The sequence below is a fragment of the Saimiri boliviensis genome, chromosome 7 (assembly GCF_048565385.1).
Source record: "Saimiri boliviensis isolate mSaiBol1 chromosome 7, mSaiBol1.pri, whole genome shotgun sequence".
In the NCBI taxonomy this organism is placed as follows: Eukaryota; Metazoa; Chordata; class Mammalia; order Primates; family Cebidae; genus Saimiri; species Saimiri boliviensis.
Genome location: NC_133455.1, coordinates 24,407,095 through 24,418,851, shown reverse-complemented (window position 1 = coordinate 24,418,851; position 11,757 = coordinate 24,407,095). Strand labels below are relative to the sequence as shown.

Below are 11,757 nucleotides of genomic sequence, written 5' to 3'. Positions count from 1 at the left end.
CAGCCTTGGCGACAGAGGAAGATGTCTCAAAAAAAGAAAAAAGGAAGAAAGGAAAAGAAACAGCCAAGACTGGGAGAAGATAAATGACTTGTCTGTGGTCCTTTGGCTAATAAGAGGCTGAATGGGGCTGAGAAAGTTCAGCACTCTTCCCGAAGAATCCATAGGTCAGAGAGCAGGAACATCAGACCAGCGGCAATAGCAGCAACGTGGAAAGCTGATCGAGACTGACCTCACGACCACGCTCGGTGAGGCACTGGACGGATTCAGAACCCAGGCCTAGCGAAGTGAAGTTGATAAAGATGTAAAGGAGATGGAAGAGTCACTATTTGGAGAGAGATTAGCTGAAGATGGCAGGTGGGATGGGAAATTCTTTCCATGGTTTTCCCACAGGTTCTTCCCTCATTTGGAACTCGTGTTTAAAGGTCATAAAGACCCTGAGCTGGGCCAAGGTCTGGTTCTTCACTGTGTGCCTTGCAGTGTAACATGGCAGGGCCTCATTCCAAACATCATTCTTCAGAGCCTAAGAAAACAAATAACTCTAGGAACACACCTGTCAACCGGAGCTCCCAAACGGTACCCCCCTAAACACATATTGCTGAGCATAAAAAAATTCCAGCTCTTCTGAGCGTTATACTTAGGGAAAAGGGTCACAGACAAGAAATGCTGGCAGGGCTCATTACAAATATCTTTGCTGCTGGGACATGTATTGTTTGGCTAGAAGGCGTAGGCTTCTCTCAGAGAGAAGGAATGTCCAAAAGTATTTCAGACAGTAAGACACGTTCTCTGAAACAGTTACACAGCTCTCCTTCAAACCAACGGGTAGCGGCAAGCGGCTGAACCCAACAGCAAGCTCGCAAAAGCGAGATTTTTTTTTTTTTCTCCCTAAATCAAGACAGCAAGTGATGTGCCTTGGCTTGGTTGAACAAACCTTAAGATGGTTCCCTGATGACCCCAAGAGCCCTCAGGCCCCACGGACGCTAGAGCTAACACATCTGCCTCCAAGCACCTGCTCCACCAGGATCTAAGCCCCCTTCGAGAGGGCAGAAGGTATAAAAGCTGCACTGTGAAGGGAAATGCTATGGCAGCAAAGACACCCGAGCGCGCCAGAAATAACAAGCACCCGAAGGAAATGTTTCTGAGACAGCTCAAAAATTCCGAGAAGAGATTATCCCAACGATCCCAGGTTCTCAGCCCTGTCTTTGGTATGCAGCTCCATCCCACAGTCGTTAGTCACCGAGTCCTAACTTTGTCAGGGGCCCCTCCTTCCAGGTCTCTCGGGCACCACCCCAGCTCTGGCCCTTCTCAACCCCGTGAGCCAGGCGACATCCCCCAGCCCCACTGTGTGCCCAGCTCTTTGCTGCATACTCCGAACATCCCGGCAGGCCAGGGCTATTGAGAACATTCACGTGTGTTCTCTACCCACACTGTCTAGTATGGAGCCACTGGCCAGATGTGTCAACTAAACATTTAAGATGCAGTTAAGTGTGACCAAGAAACTGGGTTTGTCATTATATTTCATTTTAATTAACTTAAATGTAAGTTGAATTAGCCACACGAGGCTATCAGCTACGATTAGGACCGCAGAGCTCCGGAAGCTTTTGGCCTGGTGAGAAGAATCAGGATGAGGACACCTCCCCCACCCCCCACCGCCACCTCTCACTGACTCCACACAGCCCCTAACCACTGCTCTCCCAACATTCTTTCACGGCCCCAGAACTTCAGCCATGTGACATCATCTATTGATTACAGTCCAAATTTCTTGTGCTAACTCTCTATGGTTGCCACGATTAGCCATTATATGTTGTTAAGCTAAATTTCACTCATGTGCTATTTCCTGACCTCAGGAGCTTAGAATATAGTTAGAAAACATACTTTAAAATAAAAACCCTCCTTGTATTACCTCTTGCACTATTTCTCCTGTTCTCCACTCGACACATCCTCTGCTCTACCCCCAGCTCTAACACTGTCCCATTAAAGCCTACTGGGTTCTCAGCTCATGGCCTCCTTCCTCCCATCTGCCTCCCCAAATCATGCCTGTCTTCCAGTATTCTGTATTCCAGTATTCTCCAGGAAGCCTTCTCTTGTGACCCTCACTGCAAGCTATAGCTCCTCCCTTTCAACATCTTCTAGCACCTCCTCTCATTGTGCAGATGAAGACACTTAGGCTTAGGGGTCAAGTCACTTGCTCAAGGTCACATACAGTTGGTCCTCTGTATCCACGGGTTCCTCATCAGTGCATTCAACCAACTGTAGATAGAAAATACAGTATTTGGGCCGGGCGCGGTGGCTCAAGCCTATAATCCCAGCACTTTGGGAGGCCGAGGCGGGTGGATCACGAGGTCAAGAGATTGAGACCATCGTGGTCAACATAGTGAAACCCCGTCTCTACTAAAAATACAAAAAATTAGCTGGGCATGGTGGCACGTGCCTGTAATCCCAGCTACTCAGGAGGCTGAGGCAAGAAAATTGCCTGAGCCCAGGAGGCGGAGGTTGCGGTGAGCCGAGATCGCGCCATTGCACTCCAGCCTGGGTAACAAGAGCGAAACTCCGTCTCAAAAAAAAAAAAAAAAAAAGAAAATACAGTATTTGAGGGATGCCGAACTCTTGGAATTAGAGGGTTCTGCGGGTGCTTGAGCATCCACGGATTTTGTTATCCTCGGCAAAGGGGGGTCCTGGAACCAACTCCCTCAGATACTGAGGAAAGACCGTCCTTAGTGATAGGAACCCAAGTACCCTGATTTCCAAATCGTGTTCCCTGACCCATTTATTTACTAACTAGTGGTGAAGCCATTTTCCTGCCAGTAAGTACATTTTAACTTCCAATGGGATGTGAGGGCCAGAATACATACACTTTTAAAATCTTCCTCTGTGCTTGACATACAGTAGATTCAGTGTAACTGCTGGTGGATACACTGGCCAAGCTGTGCCCCTCTCTGAGGCCAGCATTCCAAGAGTAACTCACCCTGGTAATCTCTGTGCCCTGGGCACACTGAGCACTCCCCACACACAGAGTGACCCTGACAAAGACTCACGGCATCAGTGCTGCACATGAGTTAAAGCCACCCGGAGGTCAGCTCAGGTCTTCCTGGCAACTGAATGCTTCAAACACCACAACAGCAGCTAAGTTCCCCATATCACCTTGAGTGTCTGGAGAGCTAGGGCTATGGCTCCTCTGTCCCAGGATCCCTCTCAGTGCCCAGAAAACAGTGGGCATCAATACCTGTAACGCCAATAACATTTTCGTTGAGTGCCATACTAAGCACATCCAGCATGTTAACGCCTTTACTCCTCAGTGTCCATCTGTCAGTGTTTTATACATACGGAAACTGAGGCTCAATTAGCTGAGCGGGGTGGCACGTGCCTGTAATCCCAGCTACTCGGGAGGCTGAGGCACGAGAATCGCTTGAATCCGGGAGGCAGAGGTTGCAGTGAGCCAAGACGGTGCCACAGCACTGCAACAGAGTAAAACTCCGTCTTAGGAAAAAACAGCTGAGGCTCAGAGAGGTTAAGTCACTTGCCCAAGTTCATGAGACGGAGAAGCAGGGACACAGGAAGAGGAAAGCAGGAGTGTAACTCTGAAACCTCTGCGCTCAGGCACTGGCTTTCAGCTGCACCCACACCTCCAGAAAACAGTGTCAAAAAAGTCCATTTCGCTTCCCAACATTTCAGACCCAAAACCATTTAGCAGGGAAGGGCAGGGCAGGCATCTGAGTTAGGGAGGGGGTGTGGGATCGCAAACTGGGGTGTCTGTTGGCAAGCAGGGTGCAAACTGCATCCATGCAGGGAAGGGTTGCAAGGGAGACAGGCTGCTCAGGCAAGGACTAAAATATTAAACATTAAGGGTAATATTAATATTTATAATATGTTTATATTATCTATTATACATATATCTTATATATAATCTAATTAATGTAATAATGTGAATATTTATTGACATCCTAGGGATGACGGGAGTCACCAATATGGAAGAGACAAAACTAGAATGAACCCTGAAGTGCTGTATCAGAATTGAAGGTGTCAGTTTGAACTCAGTTTCAATATATTGAAATAAATGTAGACGCATGTATGTGTGTATATGCGCATACACACAAACGTTCCCTAGTTCTGCCCATTGAGAGGCCTGTGGTTAGCAACACCCCAACAGCAATAGGCAGACCTAGCTTGACTCCTAATTTTTATTTTCTACTAATAAGGAACCAGGGCTCCTGGGATAAAGGACTGATTCCAGAGGCGGGCAGGGAAAGTACAGAATGAAGCCTGGAGCATCTGTTGCCAGAAAGCATGGAAGCACTTAAAGAATGATGCGGACATGCCAAAGGGACACAAAGGCCAGCCTGGATGGCATCCCACTGGCCATAGTGAGGACAGTTTGAGCACTCATGTCAACAATATAAGTAACAGATTATAAACCACTGAATAAAACAGAAAAATACAAATAATTGAAACAGACATGGATGGCAGACAGGATGTTAACATAATTTTAAAGTATCTCTCCAAGAAATTCTTCCCTTTTTTTTGAGACGGAGTTCTGCTCGTTACCCAGGCTGGAGTGCAATGGCGCCATCTCGGCTCACCGCAACCTCTGCCTCCTGGGTTCAAGCAATTCTCCTGCCTCAGCCTCCTGAGTAGCTGGGATTACAGGCACGCGCCACCATGCCCAGCTAATTTTTTGTATTTTTAGTAGAGACGGGGTTTCACCATGTTGACCAGGATGGTCTCGATCTCTTGACCTCGTGATCCACCCGCCTCGGCCTCCCAAAGTGCTGGGATTACAGGCTTGAGCCACCCGAGAAATTCTTCTTAATGATAAAGGGGAAAAGGGTAACTGTACAGTAGAAAAGCCTGCTAAAATCCACCTTAGCGACCAAAGTGAATGTCGCCATAGTGGGACAAAAGGAAATCATGTACCACCTTATGGGATTCGAGGACGCAGCATACCTTGAGTTCTGTTCTGGCCAAATATTCACGGCCCGGGTGGAATGACGCAGGCACATCAGACGCACCCACACTGAGGGACACTCTGTGAACTGACAGTCCTGAGCACAAACGTGTCCAGGTCATGGTCGAGTGCGGTGGCTCAGACCTGTAATCCCGGCATTTTGAGAGGCTGAAGTGGGAGGATCACTTGAGGTCAGGAGTTCAACACCAGCCTAGCTAACACGGCAAAACTGTCTCTACCAAAAATACAAAAATTAGCCGCAGTGGAGCACATCTGTAATCCCAAATACTCAGAAGGGTGAGGCACAAGAATCACTTGAACCCAGGAGGCGGAGGTTGCAGTAAGCCGAGATATCACTGCTGCACTCTAGCCTGAGCAAGAGACTTTGCAATACACACACACACACACACACACACACACACACACACACACACACACACAGAGAGAGAGAGTCCATGTCACAAGACTCAAAGAAAGGTTGAGGAATGAATGTTCTAGACTGAAGGAGAGCCAAGAGACAGGACAACTAGATGCAAGAGGCAGTCCGGAACTGGATCCTTTTGTTACGAAGGACAATGCTGGGACATACGGTGACTCCTGAATGGGGTCACAGGACCAGACAGTGGGCACGCATTAGAGTCAGTGTCCTGCGTGGATGTCACAGCCTGTGTGGATGGCTGTGTTGTGGTTCTGTGGGAGAACACCCTGTCCTATATTCCAAGGGTAGTGGAGTAGCAGGTTGAAAACTTACTTTCAAATGATTAAAACAAAAAGTTCTTTGCACTGTTTTTGCAATTCTTAGGTAAGTTGGAAATGACTTCAAAATTAAAAAGAGTTTTTTAGCCACGTAGTATTTTACATATCTATGGAAGACATGTAAGTATTTGTTATATGCATAGAATGTGCAATGACCAAGTCAGAGGATTTGGGGTATCCATGACCTTGAGTATTTATCATTTCTATGTGTTGGGAGCATTTCAAGTTTTCTAGCTACAATTTTTTTTTTTTTTGAGACAGAGTCTGACTCTGTCGCCCAGGCTGGAGTGCAGTGGTGTGATCACGGCTCACTCAGCGCAGCCTCCACCTCCCAGGCTCAAGCAATCCTTCCACCTCAACCACTCGAGTAGCTGAGACTATAGGTATATGCCGCCACCCCTGGCTCATTTTTTAATTTTCTGTAGAGACAGAGTCTCACTATGTTGCCAGAGCTGGTACTGAACTCCTGGGCTCAAGAGATCCTCCTGCCTCGGCCTCCCAAAGTGCTGGGATTACAGGCATGAGCCACCACACCCAGCCAAAACTTTTTAAGTTATTTTTTAGAATTCCACTTAATTAGATTTTGGTAAAATACTACCTGTAATTTCTCTTGATGAGTAGGTGGTAAAAGCTTCAGTTGAGTCTACCGACCACTGCCATGGGCAAATTTCCTGACTCTCCCCTTGTATCTCTTGGATACTTTTCCCCTCACCAAGCAAGACCTTCCCTGCCTCAGCACTGTTTTCCCTCTTTGTGTTTTCCAGAACAGAAGCGGCCCTGCTTCACTCCCAGAGCAGAAGAGAACGATGAAGAGCCCTGCCCTCCCAGGTCCTCCTGGCCCGTGTGTGTCCCAGCTCTGGACCATGGAAGACCTAATTTTAGCATTTTCCTGCTTGGAGACCACACATTTGGAACAGCAGGGGCTGACCTGCCCGTGCAGGCCTCCCATTGTGAAGGGCACTCGAAGCCAGGATACCGCAGCCCTGCAGGATATGACTCAGCATCCTGTCTCAGTGCTGGGGCGGCCAGCAGCTCTGGCACCAAGCACTGCTGCTGACCTCACCTCTTAAGACCACAAATACCCAAGGTAATTGGTGGGATAGGCATGCAGCATCAGCTCTCCCTGTTAAGACAAACTGTCCATCCCCTACACTGGGCTTGTGAACACCCACAGGTATCTATCAGGAAGGGTTCCTCAGAGGAACTGACGTGCTGGTATTTTCAGGACACCATGAATCAAGAGACTGATCTTGTTTCTCTCTTTGCTTTGACTACTAGGAAGCTCAAAGTCATATCTGTGGCCAAATTCTAGCAACCATACCAGTGTTATGCTATGTATTCCATGAACAAACCTTCCCCTTACTTCATCTTGTTTTCTTCTGCTTTCTTCATGTCCCAATTTTCTCGCTAATGTTAAATTTTATTGTTCTCTCTGAATGTTGTAAGGTGTTTCAAATCCTTTTTGGAAGCCACTACTGTAGATAAAATACACATTATCCCTGGGGGATAAGGACTCTCTTTTACTTAACACAGAATCCCTGATATTTGGCAAAGAACCCATATTTAGGCACTAACTACACGTCGGCTGAATGGATAAAGCCAAGAGCAAAGTAAAAACCACCTCCATTACCATGTTATTTCACAAGAGGTTCTTCTCCCTTCTACCTCTCGTGGCGGGGCCTGGCCAGGAGTCCCCAGGGCCTGGGAATTAGGTTCCTTAGGGAGCCTTCCTGTGGCCTTGACTCCAGACCTAAAGAGCCACTCCTAGACTCCCACTTGCAACAGACGCAGCGTGGCATGGGTGAGGCTGGGCAGCTGGGAAGTGACAAGTGATTTCCAGATGCTGCAGCCAGCCTGGCTCTTTCCAGACCACACTTGAGGGCGCCTTCCTGTGGGAATTCTGACTGGGCCCAGATTTGGGGAAACATGCCTCGAGGACTCTTGGCAAGTGCGCGCCAGGCCTGGGCCGGGAATGACTTCTGCGGGCACAGAGAGAGACCAGGCATTTCCTAACACGAGGCCTCTGGACGGCTTTCTCTGAAACAAAGCCTTTTTAAAAATAGCTTCAAAAGTAACCATTCAAGAAAAGAAAGAAAAAAAAAAATCTGTAAAAGTAAAGGCACTGAAGAACGATGTTTCCCAGATAAAGGCCTGGCCCAGGTTTCAGAGGAACTTGCGGGAAAGCAGGTCAAGGCTGGGTTGTTTTTCCTCTTAGGTGCCACTTGGTCAGCCTTGGTCTTTGGAGGGGAAGAAGTGCAGCAGGAAGGGCTGGCACTGAAAATGACGGTTGCTGGGTATAGGCCAGGGCCAGACACCGTCCACAGGACAAGACCCTCTGGAAGCCTCAGGAGAGCCCTGAGAAGGGGAAGGCAGGTGGCAGGCCCAGAGTCAGACATGCAGGTGAGTGAGCTAAGTGGCGAGGCCGGTGCCCCATCCAGAGAGCCGGCTCTGGCCACACACAGGGTCTCCCCACATGACCTCTGTCATTTATGTGGCAGTCTCTCATATCTCACTGCAATTCTGCTCCCATGCTGCGGAGCTGGCCTGTGTGGTTTCCTCATCAGCACATCACCCTGCATCCCGACACTGACTACATCCCCAAAGTGGGTGCCTCTGCACCCTCCAGCCCAATCGCTCTGTTTGCTTTGAAAATGGCTCCTCTCAGGGGCTGGGCGCGGTAGCTCACACCTGTAATCCCAGCACTTTGGGAGGCCAAGGCGGATGGATTGCCTGAGGTCAGGAGTTCAAGACCAGACTGGACAATATGGTGAAACGCTGTCTCTAGTACTAAACATACAAAAAAATTAGCTGGGTGTGGTGGTGCACACCCACAATCCTAGCTACTCAGGAGGCTGAAGCAGGAGAATTACTTGAACCCAGGAGGCAGAGGTTGCAGTGAGTGGAGATCGTGCCACTGTACTCCAGCCTGGGAGACAGAGCGAGACTCTGCCTCAAAAAAAAAGAAGAAGAAAATGGCTCCTCTGGATTTTGATTAATCCTATTTTGATTAATTTTGATTAATCCTGGTTTCTCATTTTCAGTCTTCCTTGAAGCAGCACGACTCATCTGGATGTCCTCCTCATCTCAGGAATTTTCTAATAAGCTGTCTAAATCCAGAGATCTGACCACAGAACAATGAATGCCAAAGATGAGTTCTAAAGATGTGAGTCCTTTCTTTCTAAAGGGAGGCTGCTTTGTGTGTGGCTCTGCTCCTGCGGGGTAAGCTCTGTGGAGGAGGAGCTGGGTCCCAGCTGAGGGTCACTTCCTCTTGGTAGCCTCTGGTTTTCTCCATCTCAGGGTCAGACCACAGCCATGATCCAGCTAGACCCCCACAAGTACATGACCTTGCTCTCATCATGGGAATAAAACTCGTGATGGTGAGTTACGAATCCACAGCAAATGATACGCAGCACAACATAAACACAGATCTCGACTGGTGGGTCTGAGGGCTCTCATTCTTAAATTTGGAGGCCATCATCTAATCTTGTCTTTTCACTTTACACAGCGGGAGACACAGACCCAGAGAAGTGAAGAGGTGTGCCTTAGCTTGCACAGCAGATGACACAGCTCAAGACAGACCCTAGGTTTTCTGACTCCGTCTCACAGCTTCACCCCATTCATCATGAAGGTGACTACTGGTACCACTACCACCTGCGAGCTGAGCTTGCATGCACATTCCTGGTGTGCACACACATGCGCGCATGCTCCTGCTATGTGCTAAGTGCACAGGAAGGAGGCCAGGGCCCCGGGGCGTTCTTTTGAAGTCTAAGTACTGGTATTTCAAAAGTTTAATGAAACCTACTAGGCTCTGAGCAAAATTCATTTTAAGTTAACCTTAATGAAAAGTTTAATTAAGTTCCAACAGAATTAACTCTTCACATCTCTGTCCTCATTTGGTCCCATTCTAGAATGAGTTTTCTTTTTCTTTTTTTTTTTTTTTTATTTTTTTATTTTTTATTTTATTTTTTTTAGTAGAGACAGGGTTTTACCACGTTGACCAGAATGGTCTCGATCTGTTGACCTCGTGATTCACCCGCCTCGGCCTCCCAAAGTGCTGGGATTACAGGCTTGAGCCACCGCGCCGGGCCTAGAATGAGTTTTCAAATTAAAAAAATATATCTTTGGGAGGCCGAGGTGGGCAGATCACAAGGTCAAGAGATCAAGACCATCCTGGCCAACGGGGAAACCCTGTCTCTACTAAAAATGCAAAAAAAAATTAGTCGGGAGTGGTGGCACGCACCTGTGGTCCCAGCTACTCAGGAGGCTGAGGTGGAAGAATTGCTTGAACTCAGGAGGTGTAGGTTGCAGTGAGCCGAGATTGTGCCACTGCACTCCAGTCTGGTAACAGAGCAAGACTCCGTCTCAAAAAAAAAAAAAAAAAAGACATATATATATATGGGGCTGGCACGGTGGCTCATGCCTATAATCCCAGTACTTTGGGAGACCAATGTTGGCAGATCGCTTGAGTCCAAGAATTCAAGACCAGTCTGGGCAACATAGTGAGATCCTGTCTCTACCAAAAATACAAAAATTAACCAGGTGTGGTGGTGTACACCTGTGGTCCCAGATGCTTGGGAGGCTGAGGTGGGAGGACCAACTGAGCCCAGGAGGTCAGGGCTGCAGTGAGCTGTAATCATGCCACTGTACTACAGTCTGGGCAACAGTACAAGACTCTGTCTCAAAAAGAAAAAAAAAGAAAGAGAGAGAGAGAGAAAAACAATATTGAAAGGCAAATTCTCATTTTCAAATCAAACGTTCCAACAAACTGCAGAAACAAAACCTGAGTTAAACCAAAAGGAACAGCCAAAGAGCACAATGGCCCCAGAATGTTAAGTCCATGTACCCCAATGTTTAAAAGTGGGCCAGGCGTGGTGGCTCACGCCATAATCCCAGCACTTCGGGAGGCCGAGACAGGCAGATCACAAGGTCAAGAGATGGAGACCACCCTGACCAACTTGGTGAAACCCTGTCTCTACTAAAAATACAAAAATTAGCTGGGCAGGGTGGTGCGTGCCTGTAGTCCCAGCTACTGGGGAGGCTCAGGCAGGAGAATCGCTTGAACCTAGGAGGTGGAGATTGCAGTGAGCCGAGATCATGCCACTGTCCTCCAGCCTGGTGACAGAGCGAGACTATGTCTCAAAAAACAAACAAACAAAAAAAGTGGGAGTCAATGGGAACCCACTACCTACAAGGCCACAGGGGTGGGGGCAGGACTCAGGTCCCTGAGTCACAGCAACCTGCATTCACTCCCTGGCTCAGGCCTCCCAGCAGCCTCGTGGAACTGGTTTCCTAAAATGAGGAGAGTCCCCACACTACAGGCTTATGACAACAAGGTAACAGAAAGTGCAGAAAACTCCAAGCCCCAAGCCTGCACTCCACAGAAGCTGGCCTCATTACCACCCAAATGCTCTCCAGGCTACAGCACATGAAGGGGATCTGTGACAATCCCTGCTCTAAGCAGAGCTCAAGGAGGCGACGGGACCCCCTTGAGCTCTACTTAAAGTGTACCCAAGTGCATAGTGGTACCGCTAATGGCTCAAGCGGGGAGAATGGACTGCAAAGCCTGGTTCTTCCGAGAAGCGCCATTCTGTCTCCCATTGCGGGGGTTCTGACACAGAGGGAGGAGGAAAAGGAGAGACAGCGCTTGAATTTTGGCATGAAGAGCACAGGCTTTGGAGTCAATTAGACATGGAGTATGAGAGTCTCAGCTCTACTGTTTACTACTAAAAAAAATCAGTCCGCTGACATCTCTGGGGCTTAGTCTTCTCATCCAGAGAATGAGAATTTAAATATCCTTACAGGGTTTTCACAAAGATTAAATGAAATAATGTACACAAGGCCATTCACAGAGTGGGGTATGATTCAGGTGTTCCCTTTTCTCTCCTCTATCTCTGCTTGACTTTTTCACCTGGGCACTTCTCAACACACTACTATTGTACTTGTTTATTTTACTTACTGTCTTGTCTCCCTCAACAGAATGTCAGCCTCCAGAGCAGGGATTTTTATTTTGTTCATTGCTATATTCCCAGCCTCTAAAACAAGGGTTGGTACACAGTAGGAGC

At 48.0% G+C, this 11,757-nt stretch overlaps 1 protein-coding gene across 3 annotated transcripts in view; it reads right to left on the bottom strand.

The window, feature by feature from the left end:
• The window catches only part of SSH1 (slingshot protein phosphatase 1), a 79,719-nt gene that overhangs the window by 53,194 nt on the left and 14,768 nt on the right, over positions 1-11,757 (bottom strand). The gene's annotated exons all lie outside the window — the stretch shown is intronic.